The sequence below is a fragment of the Suncus etruscus genome, chromosome 14 (genome assembly GCF_024139225.1).
Source record: "Suncus etruscus isolate mSunEtr1 chromosome 14, mSunEtr1.pri.cur, whole genome shotgun sequence".
In the NCBI taxonomy this organism is placed as follows: Eukaryota; Metazoa; Chordata; class Mammalia; order Eulipotyphla; family Soricidae; genus Suncus; species Suncus etruscus.
In genome coordinates this window covers 47331733-47347149 of record NC_064861.1, presented here as the reverse complement: position 1 = coordinate 47347149, position 15417 = coordinate 47331733, and the positions used below count along the sequence as shown (strand labels likewise).

The 15417-nt window shown below is 46.9% G+C and overlaps 1 protein-coding gene across 1 annotated transcript in view; it reads right to left on the bottom strand.

Annotated features, from left to right (window-relative positions):
- CHD9 (chromodomain helicase DNA binding protein 9) overlaps nucleotides 1-12973 on the bottom strand; it is a 244561-nt gene extending 231588 nt beyond the window's left edge. Inside the window, exon 1 of the mRNA XM_049786049.1 lies at nucleotides 12915-12973. The gene's annotated coding sequence lies outside the window, so the exon portion shown is untranslated. The remainder of the gene's footprint in view (nucleotides 1-12914) is intronic.
- Nucleotides 12974-15417: the final 2444 nt, after the last annotated feature.

Sequence of the window (15417 nt, the reverse complement as noted above, 5' to 3'; positions counted from 1 at the left end):
CAACATGCTTACTAAACATGGGATCCTGGTCAGAAAAAGAACATCTGGGGCCTGGAGCAGGTACAGCAGGTAGGGTTGTACTTTCGGGCAGCTGACCTAAGTTCAATCCCTGGCATCTCATGTTTTCTCAAGCACATCCAGGAGTGATTTCTGAGTACAGAGTCAGGAGTAACCGCTGAGCATTGCAAGATGTGGCCCAAACCTCCACCACCAAATAAAAAAAAAAGGAATAACAACAACAACAACAAGAAAAAGAACATGTGGTAAACACAAAGGCATTCTGAACCAACTATGAAATGTAATCCCTAAAATGTATCAATATTGCTGTGTTTACTATGATAAATGTACCATTTATTAACTAATGTACCAGTAGTTAAGACTAAAAATAGGGGGAACAGGGTGTGAAGTAAACGGGAACTTTCATACCATTTTCTCAATTTGATTCACTTGAGCGCCTTAGACTTCCTCTTCTGCCCCATCCCTCTCCAGCACCCCACGCAGATTCCAGGCAGAAACATAATGAGGATAACAGTTCAAAATTGGGGATGGAGTTAATGTTTTGTTTTGTTTTGGGGACCACACCTGGTCATGGGGAGTGAACCCAGATTGGCCATGTGCAAGGCAAGCACCTTACCATCCACTGTACTATCCTCTAGATCAACAGTTCAAAATTGTGAGATTGTATATCCTTTTGTTTTGTTTTGTTTTGTTTGGGGGGTCACACCCGGTGGTGCTCAGGGCTTACTCCTGGCTTGGGGGACCATATGGATGCTGGGGGAGCAAACCACGGTCCATCCTAGATCAGTCATGTGCAAGGTAAACATCCTACTGCTCCGGCCCCGAGATTGTATTTCCTTTACAGAAACAAAGCCCTGCACCCCGGCAAATAGCTCCTTGATTGCAAGAATTTGCTTCTAACAAGTACAGAGCAACCCCCACCCCCAAACATGGGATGAGCATTACAGAAGAATGAACACATAATATCTGTGATCATTGAACTGCTAAAGTTCTTAAGGAGAGGACAGGATGTACTTCTGGAAAAAGGCAGGAAGAACAAGGCCTGGAAATCATATCAAGACTTGACAATGGTGTGGGGATGGGGGACTGGGGTGAGCTAATTGTCTTAACATGAACTAAAGGAATATTATTAGGTAGGGAGAGAAAAACAAAGATGCAAAGAAAAAAAATTCTAACGAGCATGTCTTTCAGATTCTATCTTGTTCTCCACATTGTCCAGAGCAGTGGGAAAATTCTGGGAAACTCTCTGCACATTAGAGTTCAGAGATCTGGCTGCAGCTTTGTGTCTGTTTGTTTGCTTTTTCGTTTGGGGGCCACACAGGTGATGCTCAGGAATTAGTCCTGGTTCTGCATTCAGGGATCATTCCTGGTGGTGCTTGGGAGACAATCTGGGATATGGCGGGCCAAACCCTGATCGATGTGTGCAAGGCAAATGCCCTACCTCCTCTATTAGCAATCCAGTTCTTCTGCAGCTTTCTGGAATACTTCATTGAGAAGATCTTTAGGTGGGTCCAGGAAGTAGGAGGGCAAAGGTGCAATAATTGATTAGCTCTACTATGAGCACAAGGGGAGCTTAAGGGGCTGGAGAGATAGCACAGTGGTAGGACGTTTGCCTTGCATGCAGAACGGTGGTTCAAATCCTGAGATCCCATATGGTCCCCGAGCCTGCCAGGAGCGATTTCTGAGCATAGAGCCAGGAGTAACCCCTGAGTGAGGCCGGGTGTGACCCAAAAACAAAAACAAAAAAAATAGGAGCTTAAGAGGACATGCTAACTAAATGTAGGCTCCTGGTCCAGAAAAAGAAGACAAAAACAAAAACAAAAAAAAAACAAACAAACAAGGAATTTGGAATCCACTACAGAATGTAATTCCTAATGATATATTAATATCTATTAATTATAACAAACGCACTGTAGCAGATTTGTTAATACTAAAAAATAGGACTCAGCTCAGCAACGCTGTCATTCCAGACCCTCGCTACCCTCAACAGCTGAAAACAGCCAAGCCTCTCCAGGCAATTGCAGTCATTTATCTTACTCACCTTGTTTTGATTCCATGAAGAACAAGCCTTCTCACTCAAATCTGCTTTCCATGTGGCCTTTCCAACAGAGGAAAGAATGTGCTGACAAGCTGACATAAAGTTTTCCCGCTGGTTTGCAGGGCTTGTCCCATTGTGATTTAATATATTTGTGGTCTGGCTTCCTCACCAGGCTCCTGTCAATTTGGTTAATCAGACCCTGGCAGCCTGATGGTCTCCACGTGCAGAAAAGACACTCCATCTCTGGCTTGCTTTTATTTATTTATTTATTTATTTATTTATTTATTTATTTATTTATTTATTATTTTTGCAAGCCTCCAGTCCCTGTCATGCTGACCCAGAGTGCAGGAAGACAATGGTCACTGAGACCATCTCCCCTCTGAACACTAGCAAGTCACCCCTGGCCATGTTAACTATTCTACAACGTTGAGTTGTGACTGGCAGGTCAGTAAAGAAGTGTTATACCAATGAAAACAACTTGATATTGGATATAGAAGAACAAAGAAGAAAGACTTTCCTAAGGGAAATGCCAAGAACACAGAACAGAGATGCAGCAGCAGGAGGAACCACTGAATCGAGAGGAGACCCCAGAGGGCCCACCAACATTTTCTTAACCAGAACTGAAGGCCTGGAGTGATTAAAAAAAATGGGGGGGAGATGGTTCTCCTGGGTTCCAGAGGAGAGTATGACAACGAGCAAGGGCAACAGATAAAGGGAGGCAGATTCTGATTAGATAAAAAAAGTTATTCAAGGAAACTATTTTCTATATCATAGCTACAATAGCATCTTCACTTTGCCCTTGTGAGAAGCAGCAAAATTGTCCAATGATAGTCACAGACTGGAGTAGGACTGCTGGGTCATCTTCCAGGTACAACACCTGCTAGCATTAAATTCGAAGTTACTTAACTTCTTTAAACCTATTTTCTCAATCACTATGCAACCAATACTGTTTTCTCCCTTAAATAGTCTTTAAATCAGGCAGTTGGGGAGAGAAACTTATTAAGTGAGATATGCTAAATGCTGAGAATAGCACTTAGCACAGAGAAATGGCTCAGTATAATTTTGGGGGGAGGTGTTTTTGGACCATACCTGGCATGCTCAGGGTTAGTTTTGGCTCTGTGCTCAGGGATCTATCACTCCTGATGGGCTCAGGGCATCATCTGGGATATGGGGACTGAACTCAGGTCAGCTATGTGCAAGGCAAATGCCTTACCCACTGTATACTCTCTATCTATCTATCTATCTATCTATCTATCTATCTATCTATCTATCTATCTATCTATCTATCATCTGGAATATCAGGGCATCATCTGGAATATGGGGACTGAACTCAGGTCAGCTATGTGCAAGGCAAATGCCTTACCCACTGTATACTATCTATCTATCTATCTATCTATCTACCTATCTATCTATATCTCTCTCTGGCCCCCAATATAATTTTTAAATTTCTTTAACATGATTTTTACAAAATTACATTCTTAGAAGCCAGAGTGAAAATACAATGGGTAGGGCATGTGCCATGCAAGTGGCCAACCCAGGTTCCATCCCCAGCACCCTATATGGTTCTCCTAAGTTTGCCAGGAATAATACCTGAGTGCAGAGCCAGGAGTAAGCCTTGAGCACAAGAGATGTGGCCCCAAAACAAAATACAACTGGGGCCAGAGAGATGAGAGATAGCACAGCAGTAGGGCATTTTCCTTACACGCAGCCAACCCAGGACCGAAGGTGGTTTGATTCCCAGCATCCCATATGATCCCTGTGCCTGCTAGGAGTGACTTCTGTGCACAAAGCCAGGAGTAATCCCTGAGCATCACCAGGTGAGATCCAAAAACCAAAATAAATAAACAAATAAAACTAAAAAAATACAAAACAAGTTATATTCTCATACCACCCAATGCTAGTATGTATTGTTTTTCTTGAAGCAAACATATCACTGCTCTACCTTTATTTTAAAGGAATCTTAATGGTATTAGTCACAAAACTAAGCCAGTAACACTTGCTGTGTACGAGATAGAAATGTGAAAAGAAACAAAACAACATCATAATTTGGGGCCGGAGAGATAGCATGGAGGTAAGGCATTTGCCTTGCATGCAACAGGTTCGTGGTTCGAATCCCAGCATCCCATATGATCCTCTGAGCCTGCCAGGAGCGATTTCTGAGCCGTAGAGCCAGAAGTAACCCCTAAGTGCTGCCGGGTATGACCCAAAATAAAAAAAAAAATAAAGAAAAAAACATCATAATTTGGTTGCTACTGCTGGGATCACTGGCCCGTGCCTGAGCACTGTTATCTTTTCATAGAAAGGAGAGGCAGGGGCTGGAGCGAGATAGCACAGCGGCAGGGTATTTGTCTTACATTCTGCCGACCCTGGACCTATCCGGGATCCCATATGGTCCCCCCAGCCTGCCAGGAGTGATTTCTGAGCACAAAGCCAGGAGTAATCCCTGCGCGCCCCCACATATGGCACCAAAAAAAAAAAAAAAAAGAGGCAGTAACAGTATTTCAAAACACCCCAGAGTTTGCGGAGACATCTTTGTTTACTGCAGTATGGAGGAAGAGCCCAACAAGTTCAAAGAAATAAAAGGATCAGGCTCTGCTCTGGGGAGCAAGCAGCAAAGGCTGAAGGAGACAGGCTGGAATCAGAGCACTGAAAAGGGAGTACCAGAGCCTTTACCTTCTTCTATTTTTTTGATGTATCACAACTCTTAGTACTCAGGGCTTACTCCTGACTTTGCTCTCAGGGATCACCTTGCAGACTCAGGGGACCATTTGGGGTGCCAGGGGTCAAACTTGGGTCTTCACATGCAAGGCAGACACCTTGCTGCCCCCCAAGACTTCTTTAGCATCATCACTTGTGTCACATCAAATCATTGCACAAGACCCAGTGGAATGAGGAGCCGAGTCTGACCCAACCTCAGTAGTCCATCCCACCCCACTCAGCTCACTGAGGCCACTTGTGGCAGGTCTCACTGGCAATGATGCCCCTTCTTTCAACAAGGCAAAAGTTTCAGGCCACAGGGCATCTTGGCAAACAGCAGGCTGAAATACCAGGCTTAATAAAAGTAGATTTAAGGAGCAACTCCACCAATTAGGAGTGGAGGGCCAGGGGAGGATGATAGAAACATCCCAGTTTCATTGCCACTTTTTTTTTTTGAGGGGGAGATAAGCAGTGATGTTCAAGGGTTACTCTGGCAGTGCTGGGGGACCACATAGGATAATGGGTATAGGACCTGGGTAGGCCATGTTCAAGGCAAATGTACTATGTTCTTTTCACCACTTCCAACATGTGTTTCCCACAATTTTCCAAAGGTACTAAGAAGGGCTAAGCCCGCTGCCCCATGGGCTCTCACTCTTCACACGTCCTTCCCTGATCTGCTTCACTTTCCTGGATATCCTTCCAAATCACTACTTTATATTCGAATTCTTGTCTTGTGATGTGCTTTGCAAAGAAATCCTGACTCTGGCACAATTTAGACCAAGGATGAACTGCCCAGTAAGGAAGTTCTATGTTAGGGGGACACTTGAGAACATGCTGGGAGAACATGAAAGCTCAAGGAGCAGTGCATGTACCTTCCAATCGCCAATTGTTCAATCCCCAGTAATGCATGGTTCCCTGAACCTTCCCCCAAGCACTGCCCATTAGGACCCACCCAAACCTACCCATGCCTAACCATCACAGTAGAGACCTCTACTTTAAACAGGTGAGAGGGTTGGAGAGAGATAGTACAAAGGTAAGGGACTTGTCTTGCATATAGCAGATCTGGGTTCAATCTCCAGCACTATAGAAGATCCCCCACACCTACCTGGAGTGATCTGATTGCAGAGCCATGAGTAAGCCCTCAGGTATAATCTAAAACAAACAAACAAAAAATAACAGGAGGGCACAGAAAGAGTACAGAGATAGGGCACTTGCCTTGTACAAAACCAACCCAGGTTGGATTTCTATCATTCCATATGATCCCCCGAACAATGCCAGTAGTAATCCCTGAGCATTGGTGGGTGTGACAGAAAAAGAAAAGAACACAATTAAAAAATAAATAAATAAAAGACATAATGTGCTTGAAATAGAAAGAATAGTTTAATAAAGAAAGCTGTGCAGGAGCTGGAGCAATAGAACAGAGAGAAGGGTGTTTGCCATGCATGTGGCCAACCCTGATTCATTCCTAGCAGCCCTTATGGTCCCCAGAGTACAGCTAGGAGTGATTCCTCTGTGCACTGGTTGAGACTCTAAAATAAAAATGAACAAATAAACAAAAACAGCAGAGCTGGAGTGATGACCCTAAACATAGAGGTCGTAGCCTCTCAATTTTTAAGTTAAATAAAGAAAAATCTAATTACAAACAAGTGGGAATGTTGAGTAGAGATGTATGGGTCATAGAAGGATTCATCTGGGTTTGCTTTCGTTTTTGATTTATTGGGCCACACCCAATGGTGTTCAGGGATTACGCCTAACTCTGAGCTCAGGGGACAATATGTGATGGTGCTTTAAGCTCTGTACTATCTCCATGGCACTAAATATTCATTTGGATGGCCACTTAGAATCGTCCTGACTCTCAACTCCCATGATTCTAGGTTGAGTCTGCACTCAAGCTCATGGGTCCAGGTAGCCTACTTCTGCTCTTGAACAGCCTGTAAGCCAAGAATGGTTTTTCATTTTGGAGTCACACTTGGCAGTATGCAACACTTACTCCTGGCTCTGCACGCAGCAAACACTCCTGGCAGACTCAGCATACCATATAGGATGCTGGAGATCAAATCCAAGTTGGTCGGGGCCAGAGAGGTGGTGCTAGAGGTAAGGTGTCTGCCTTGCAAGTGCTAGCGTAGGACGCTAGTGGTTCAATCCCCCGGCGTCCCATATGGTCCCCCCAAGACAGGAGCGATTTCTGAGCACATAGCTTGGAGTAACCCCTGAGCATCAAACAGGTGTGGCCCAAAAACCAAAAAAAAACAAACAAACAAAAAAAAAAATCCAAGTCGGTCGTGTACAAGGTCATGTGGAAGATCTTTCAGGTCCCTAGCCAAAAATAGCTTTTACATCTCATATGGTTTAAAAAACAAAATGAGGGGGCCAGAGTGATAGTGCAGTAAGTAGGCAGGGCATTTGTTCTGCATGAGGCAGACCTAGGCTCAATCTCCAGCATCCCATATGGTTCCTTGAGCCTGCCAGAAGTGATTTCTGAACGCAGTGCCAGGAGTAACCCGAGCACCACCGGGTGTGGCCCAAAAAGAAAAAAAAGAAAAAGAAAAAATCAAAGTAATAACTTTTTGTGACCTATTGAACCCAAGTTTCAGTGTTTAAATAAAGTTTTATGGGAGCATAGCCATATTTATTCCTTTCTTTAGGCTGTCTAAGGTAGTTTTCCTCTCTAGAAGGAGCTTCTCAGAAGTCTATGATCAACAAAGCTCCAAATATTTTTATCTTCCCTGGAAAATGTGCGCTTTTATTTCAAGATTATTTATCCTATGGTGACCAGAGGCACACTGGAGCCTGGATGTTTGGAGAGAGGGAGGGCAAGAAGCAGACTAAGTATCTAGGGATACTTTGGATCACATCTTCAGGTCTCTTTTTTCTTGTTTGTTTGATTGTTTTTGGTTTTTCGGGTCACACCCGTTTGATGCTCAGGGCTTACTCCTGGCTAAACGCTCAGAAATTGCCCCTGGCTTGGGGGGACCATATGGGGGGATCGAACCGAGGTCCTTCCTTGGCTAGCGCTTGCAAGACAGACACCTTACCTTTAGCGCCTCCTCACCGGCCCCGCTTTTTCTTGTTATTGTTTTTATTTTACCACACCCAGTGGTGCTCAGGCTGACTCCTGGCTTGGGGACCACCCTCTGAGTGGGCTCAGAGGGCATAAAGGGTTCCAGAGATTGAACCCAGGATGGCCACATGAAGGCAAGTGATATACTACTGCTCTAATCCTGGCCATGCCTTTTATCAACATCTTCCAGAGCAGCCTCACTCCTGACCTACATAGATTGGAACTCTTTCACAGACACATCAATATTTTTAGATCAGGAATATTTGTTTGGGGGGGTCACATCCAGGGGTGCTCAGGGCTACTCCTGGCTTTATGCTTAAAGATTACTCCTGATCAGGCTTGGGGGACTATATGAGGTGCCGGGCATTAAACCTGAGCCAGCCTCATACAAGTTAAGTGCCCTATCACTGTTATCTCTCTAGTTCCTATCTCAGGAAATATTTTTATTTGAGAATCTCCCAAATTCTCAGAGGACTGCAGGTGGAATTGCGAGGACTGCAGGTGGAATTGCAAGCACTCCTGGTGATACTTGACTTAACTGAGTTGGGCAGTCAAGGAGCCAGTCAAGTCTAGGGCCCAGCACTGTGGGACTGGTTAGCCCAGTGGTGCTACAGGCATCAGGGTCAGCAAAGTGCTGGGAAGTGAATTCAAGGCAGGGTGTGTGTATGTGTGTGTGTGTGTGTGTGTGTGTGACGCACCCAATTCATGCAACCCTGACTGCTGGGCAACCCTGACTGCTGGGCTGTGCCCTCGGCCCAGGAAGTGAGGGTGGAGATGGATGTTTATGAGACCTTGCTACAGGCATCAGGGTCAGCAAAGTGCTGGGAAGTGAATTCAAGACTGTGTGTGTGTGTGTGTGTGTGTGTGTGACGCACCCAATTCATGCAACCCTGACTGCTGGGCAACCCTGACCGCTGGGCTGTGCCCTCGGCCCAGGAAGTGAGGGTGGAGATGGATGTTTATGAGACCTTGTGGTGATGATAATTTTGCAATATGCAGATGTAATGAACCTTTGTGTTTGTTCTATCTGCAACTAGTAGAACATTGTATAGCAATTATACTCTTATAAAACAAGAACCAACCCAGCAAAAATAACCAAGACCTTCCCTTTTTCATTCTCTGCCCCTCATCCCTCGGGGTTTCTGTAACACTTGCTGACTTCTGCCACTTAGTTACTGATTGCTCCCTAAAGCAAATCAAACCACCAGCCTAGGATCATGTTCTGATAGCTCTGATCAGAATTATTGCAAACAGTGTACACAGAACTCTCAAATGTCTGTCCAGCCTTAGATAAGGGGGGGGCTGGAGAGAACAGTTAAGGCTGGGTGCACCTGCTTTGCAAATAGAAGGTCTTTGTTCAGTGCTGGTAACTGCAAAGTCCTCCGAGCACTTGAGTTGGAAGTGGCTCCTGATACAACAGGGTGTGGCCCCCAAACTAGCCAACATATTAGAAAAGATGGGTGTGGAGCTGCAACTTCTTAGCAGTGGACCAGTGGGGGGGGCACTCAAGTACATGGGGTGTCAATTAGGTCATTTGTCAAAGGCGGAAATGATCCTGCTGGACCTGAAGGGTTGTGATGCTAATCGGATGAAATGAGAGATCCCCACAAAACTGCCACCTGGCAGTCTCTTTCTGCTGCACATTATGTGTAATTGTTCCTTTGTGCCCTTTGACCCCACACTCCTTGAGTTCCCAGATCCTGCCAAGCAGTGGCCTACCCCCTGGGCCTTTGCATATGCTTAGTTTGCTGCTCCCAAATAATTTTTTCTCATCTTGTCCCCAACTCAGATGGTTTGTTCCTTGGCCTTTCTTTTTCGACCCCTGAAATCCAAGGTCAGCTCCTTCTGTTTTCCTCTCCCTTTCAGTGCTTGATTCCTTCACTGCACATGCAAGAATATCTATTTTTAGTTGAGTCCCCTTATGTGCAGTATTTATGTTCTCAAAGTTATTGTGAGCACAGATTTAGCAAATGATGTATCCTTGTTCTCAGAAGGAAACAGGTTGTTTTGTTTTTTTTTTTTTTTTGGTGATCTTCTGGTCACAAGAGATTATCTTTGTTTTCTGCATTTCTATCTAAAGACACCATATTTAAGACACAAGAATACATACACATAGGAACAGGCACTGTTTGAATTACTGCAATTCACACCCAAAGTTTACCTAACACGCACATTTTCTTTCCTTGAGGAATATTACTGTTTTCCAGTTCTCAGGAACACTGGACAGCACCGCAGGGCTGGGCCTTAGGGAGCGGAGGGATAAGGGTAGGGATGTTTTTTTCTTTATTAGCTCATTCATTAGTCTCTTTGTTCATCTTCAGTACTTGGAGCTTCCTGATGATCTCAGCCAACCAGGCCAATCAGGCTGTGGGGTGTGGGGTAACTGAGGCTCAGTCATGCCACAGATCACTTGGGCCACTCCAGCTGTGCTTGGGGATCCACAGGGCTGCACTCAGCAATGCTGGAGTGGGGGCATTGTGTGGTACTGGGGAGAACACAGGGGTTGGCTAACCCCTGAACTATCCTGCCTTGATTTATTTTTATTTTTATATTTATATTTTGGCCATTCCCAGAGTCTATCCCAGCTTGGCTAATAACACCTGGGGCTTCCCAAGCAAAACTTGGTGTCAGACCTTAGCATCATCTCTCTGCCCTTGGGGTGGGGGGTGGGGTGGCGGCTGGAAACAGCATTTTAAGCAGTGAAATCAGAAACATAAAGCCCAAATCTGTAAGACTGAAGAGCACCTACCAGGGGTCTTGTCTACTCCACATGGTGTTTCCAATTTTGGCTATAGTGAAGAGTGCTGCAAAGAGCAGCTGAGTGCAGACATCTTTTCTTTTCTACAATTGTATTTTTGGGCCCTTGGGGTATTTTCCAAAGAGCAGAATTGTGGGGTCTTAAGGAAGCTCAACTGCTAGTTTTTGAGGAATGTCCATCTTGTTTTTCCAAAAAGGTGAAAGTGCTGTGAGTCTATTTCCCTCCAGCTGGAGCTCAGACAAACTTTGCCTTCCTGACTACAAATGAATTTGGTAGCCACAGAGTCCAATAATATTGGGGATCCTGGCGGCTTTCTTCCTGTTTCTCTCATCTACTGGCATGTTGGGTAAGCTGTGAGGTGAACTGGCTGCACTGCCCACACTCTTCCCCTCTCCCAAGCATGCGGCGGCCATCTGAACTTAGAGAACTTTTTCGTGCACATCAACTCTGGGCCTCCCAAGGACTTAATCGCTTATTTATTTGTGTAATTAACAAAACTACAATTTTAATTTTATTCATTTAAAAACTTTAGGGGTAATACCCAACATGCTCAGGGGCTACTGTCTATTAAGTGTACAGGGGCTGCCCCTGACATCTAGGGGTGAAGGCAGCTATGCGGTGCCAGAATCAGGGCTCCTGGGTCCTGAGCGATAGATAGCACAGCAGATAGGGCATCTGCCTTGCATGCAGCCACCAGGATTCAATCCCCAGTATCCCATATGGTTCCCCGAGCCTGTCAGGAGTAATTTTTGAGTGCAGAGTCAGTAGTAATCCCTGAGAACTGCTGGGTGTGGCCCCAAAACAAAACAAAAAGAAAACCAAAGGGTCCTGCATATATAGCATATGTTCAGCCCACTGAGCCTTCTGTGCTGAGAATGCTAGGGCCTCGAGGTGCTGGGGGCCGCCCGCTCCAGGGCCATCCTGGTGATGCCAGTTTGATGCCCAGCAGAGCTTAGGGAAGGGTGTCTTGAGATATCAGGAATCCAACTGGACTTCGTTCATGCCTCTCCAGCCTTTCGGCCTCTGTCATGATACAACGTAAGTCCCTGGGCTTCTCTGAGCTGCAACTCTCTTATTGGTTAAATGGGATTATATAGTATCACCTACTGGCTTCCATCGAGATATATGGCAATGACCAGAAAGCATAGGTTTGACAGAGAGAGATGTTATTCAGAAACATTACCTTTCACTGTGAGTCATTCCCATGGTAAAACGAAGAAGTTTGTTCTCTCATACCCATTTTGCAGATTTCTCTTCCCATACCTAGCAGAGCTCATGGCTCTGCTCTCAGACATCACTCCTGGTGGGTTCGGGAGACCATATGGAGTACCAGGGATCTAAGCCAGTCTGCAGTATGAGATGCAAGCTTCTTACCCTTTGGGCTATCTTTCTAAACTCATCTTTCTTTCTTTATTAAAATAAGCGATGAGGGATATTTTCTCCATCTGCTCAATTAAACTGACCAGAGATGAAGGCAGCTCTTGGGGGGAATGGGGCGCGGGGGGGGGGGGTGGCCCAACGCTGGTGCGGATCAGGGTAAGAATGAAACCTCCTCAGGCCCCCAGGAGTTTTCTCATAGAATACATACATGTTCAGTACATTCACAACCAGCCCTCCCGGAACACAGGATTGCGCGTTTGTTATCTTGGGTTTTGACAACTCCAAAGCGGTGACGCCGCTTCAGAAGACACGAAGAATGAAGAAAGCAGAAGAAAACAGGAGCAGGGAGGCAAGGAGCAGGAAGACAAGGAAGAAAGGAAGAAGCAGCAGCATGGTGCGCAGTAACCAACCACCTCCGGTTTTCTGCAAAACCTTAGATCGGGGGCGGGGGGGGGGTCTTCAAACTTGGCCGCTAGGTGGAATCTCCTAGGGGTGGGGGGGACTTTTTTAAGTATCTAGATGCCCAGATCCCAAACTCACTTCCATGTGAGTCTCTACGGAACTGGAACTGGAGGAGAGGGGCATGAGCACGTTTTTAATGCTTCTCCCCCCGCCCCGAAATGATTCCAATGTGCAACCAAGTTTGGGGGGGGGGAATGGTGCTTGGGATTTTTTAGCAGCCCTCAGCTCAGCTCCAAAGTCAAGGCTCCACTCCTGGAGGTTCGGGCCTTGCTGCTTTCAAGAGAACCCCGAAGAGAGCGAAGGAGGTCAGAGAGCCCGCCTGCCCTTAGGCCCAGCTTGGAGACTGCGAGTCTCCGGGTCCCCCAAGGCAACAACACGTGTGGCCGCTCCGACTTCTCCCCCGCACCACGCACGCAGGGATCGGGCCCCGCCACGCGACCCACCCCACCACTCCCCAGCCAGCGAGGTGCCAGGGAAACGCCGGGACGCAGGAATCCTACCGTGGCTGCGGGCGCTGCCCTCCGCTCCCCCGGAATCCTGGGGCGCAGGTTGGCTGTGCAGTGTCGCCCGAGCTCCACCGCCGCCGCTCTCCGCCGGCTCCGGGGAGGCTCCCGCTAGGACGCAGGCACCACCTAGTGGGCGCGGGCCGGCCGTGCACAGCACCCGGCGGGGAGGTGCGGGCTCAGTCCCGGGCGGAAGGAAATGCAACCCCGGCTTCCCACGTGGGCGGGTTTCCACCCCGCCACGAACCCCGGGCGCAGGTCCCAGTTGGGTGGGAACCCCTGCTGTCACTCCCTACAGGAGGGCTCTGGGGCCTGAACTTGCTGAACTTTCTCTCTGGGGCACGGAGGGGCAAGCCTGCCCTGGCTCCTTGCCTGGCTTGCATCCTGGGTTGGGTTTTTGTTTGATGGTTCACTGGCTGGGTGCTACATGTAGTCTTTCTTTGCATGCAAAAGCTTTCAGTTCGCCCCCCGTTTGGTATAGATTTTTTTTTGGGGGGGGGGTCACACCCGGCAGCGCTCAGGGGTTACACCTGGCTCTATGCTCAGAAATCGCTCCTGGCAGGCTTGGGGGACCATATGGGATGCTGGGATTCGAACCACCGTCCTTCTGCATGCAAGGCAAAGTCTCTACTTACATGCTATTTCTCGGGCTTTTTTTTTTTTTTTTTAATATGCCCAACTCTCAGCAATGCAAAAGGACCGGTTGCACACCTGTCCAGGGAGGCCCTCCCCTTACCTGCATTCTTTTCTTCTGACCACCTCCTCCCTACCCTCCTAATCTTGTCCTCCTGATGCCATTCCTTTCTTTCTCCATTGGCGGCACTTTATTAAGCCGCCTTGTGTCCAGCCCTGAGGTCAGGTCTTTTAGAGATGGCACCCTGGGGATTGTTTCTAGCCCGGGAGTGGTGGACTCTTTGCCGCTGTGCTGGCTCTTGGGGACACTGAAGCATTTCCTGGCACAAGGTCGATCACCACCCGTTAGTTATGACAACCAAACCTTCCCTTCATTTTTCCAGTGGGGATTGGGCCATGGGGTCACGGTGTGTCATGAGTCAGGGTCCTACCCTGAGACTTACAGTGTATTTATGTCAATATCCGACTATGGCGCCTGTTTACTTTTCATTCAGTTCTTTCAACTGGTTGATCATCTACTTTGGGACAAGGTCTATAAGCAGGAGGTAAAGGACACCCCCAGTCCTACCACCTGAGTGCCCCCGGTTAACTCATATTTATTTGTAACTAATGGACACTTATCTTCCCACACATAGTTGTTGTGGGGGTCAAACTGTGACACCAGAGCCATAATTTTAATGTTGGGGTTCACCAGAGTCGCTTACTGAAGCCACAAACGAGCACTTTGGGGGGACTCCCCAATGATGCTGGAGTATACCTAAGCTGCATCTGGCAATGATGTTCAGGTGGTCATGTGGTACCAGGCATGGAATCTGGGGCCAGTGCACACCTATCACACCAGGCTCCACCCTTGACTCCATGTTTCCTGCACACAACTGGAATCTTCGTGTTTTGTTTTGAGCCACACCTGGCAGTGGACTTACTCCTGGCTCTGTGCTCAGGGATCACTCCTGGCATGCGTCATGGGACCATATGGAGTGCTGGTGATTGAACCCAGTCAGCTGCGTGGAAGGCAGTCATCTTACTTGCTGTCCTATCTTTCTGGCTTACACGAATTGGGCATGTAGAAATGCAATTTTAAAAAAATCAGTGCACAGGTCAGAGAGATGACTCAGTGCAAATTCTAATATGTGTGTGGTCCTGAGCTGATCTCTGGAACTGCATGAATGACCCCATTCCCAACTTCCAGCAACCCTTGGGCCTAGTGGGCAGAGAGACACTGACTACATCATCTGGAGTGGCCCACACGGGGAAGCGCTCCAATCTCTCCTGTACTTGATTAAAATATATATAAAAAGATTAACTAAGAGGGTACCATGGCAGAGTAATGGCCTGATAATGGCAAAAAAATATAAAAAGTTACATGCAAAATGTTTTCTTGTAACCCTGGTAGCTTATCTCTGTGATGACATTTGGAGATGTCACCAGTGAAAGTATTAGAGAGACACTTCGTGAACAAGAGGCCTGAACCAGAGTCATAGTCCAGGGCACTTGCCATACACACAGATAATCCCTATTTTAATCCCTGACAGAAGGGAGGAAAGAAAGGAAGAAAGGAAAGAGGGTGGGAGGGAGGGAGAGAAGGAAGGAAAGAAGGAGGGAAGGAGGGAGAGAAGGAGGGAGGGAAGGAAGAAGGGAAGGAAGGATTAATCCATAAGAGAAGGAAGGAAGGAAGGAAGGAAGGAAGGAAGGAAGGAAGGAAGGAAGGAAGGAAGGAAGGAAGGAAGGAAGGAAGGAAGGAAGGAGCAAGCATTGTATTACCCCCCCCTCCCAGTCTGTGGGGGCCAGGGAAGCGTGTGCATGAACTTGCTTAATATTTGGTCTCTGTTTAGGTGTAACTGTCATCAGTGAGGTCAGAGATGGGGGT